The sequence below is a fragment of the Oncorhynchus gorbuscha genome, linkage group LG18 (genome assembly GCF_021184085.1).
Source record: "Oncorhynchus gorbuscha isolate QuinsamMale2020 ecotype Even-year linkage group LG18, OgorEven_v1.0, whole genome shotgun sequence".
Lineage (NCBI taxonomy): Eukaryota > Metazoa > Chordata > Actinopteri > Salmoniformes > Salmonidae > Oncorhynchus > Oncorhynchus gorbuscha.
Genome location: NC_060190.1, coordinates 4,888,156 through 4,889,143, shown reverse-complemented (window position 1 = coordinate 4,889,143; position 988 = coordinate 4,888,156).

Below are 988 nucleotides of genomic sequence, written 5' to 3'. Positions count from 1 at the left end.
GGATGAAACACATTCCTACTGGCCTCCACACGTGGCTGATCTGTAACCTCACTGTCTGTGAGGGTCTCAGGGGGATGAAACACATTCCCACTGGCCTCCACACGTGTACATGTATGAAACAGGACAAATATAAGCAGCTCCTATTTGACATAATATTACATAGACTATTCTGCCTAATGACTGGATAATGACTGCCTAATGACTGGATAATGACTGGATAATGACTGGATAATGACTTGAATTGGTGATGTCAGCAGGGGGTGAAGAGGAGACGTTGTTGCATTGTCCTTTGGGTGAGGGAGAACTGATCCTAGATCTGTACCTAAAAGGGCAACTTCTATCTGGAGCCAACTTAAACAAGAGGAGGAGATTCTTAATGAATTATGGGTCATTAGAATATAGGCACAATTAGGAATATAATTATTTAGGTTTTTGATTGATTGATCACACTAACGCTAGTAAACTTTTATAATCTCAAGGAATGATGTCAGTGAATTGGTGCTTTAAAAAAACGATGGGTGAGAAATTGTGTTTATAAGTACATGTGCTATTTGTTTTATACATGAATACTATTGATGTTTATATTCTAGACGTTTTTGTGTATTAAAGACGTTTTTTGAAAGAGTGAAGTTTGTGTTTATACTATGAGACAGAATGGCACACACACACACAGTCACAGACTGGCTCCATCTATAAAGCTGTAATTACAGACTAGGCCACCACAACTATCTCTGACCCCACCCAACACTTTACTGAGGGGCAGCCTGGAACACACACACACACTGAACTGCAGTGCCATACTGCAACACAGTGGCAATACCAGCCTGAGGTGTTCTCTCTCTCTAATAATAATCATCGTTATTCATTAATGAGTCCTGCAGCTCTTGTTTACCTCTTGTTATGGTGTTGTTTGTATATGTGTGTGTGTGTGTGTGTGTGTGTGTGTGTGTGTGTGTGTGTGTGTGTGTGTGTGTGTGTGTGTGTGTGT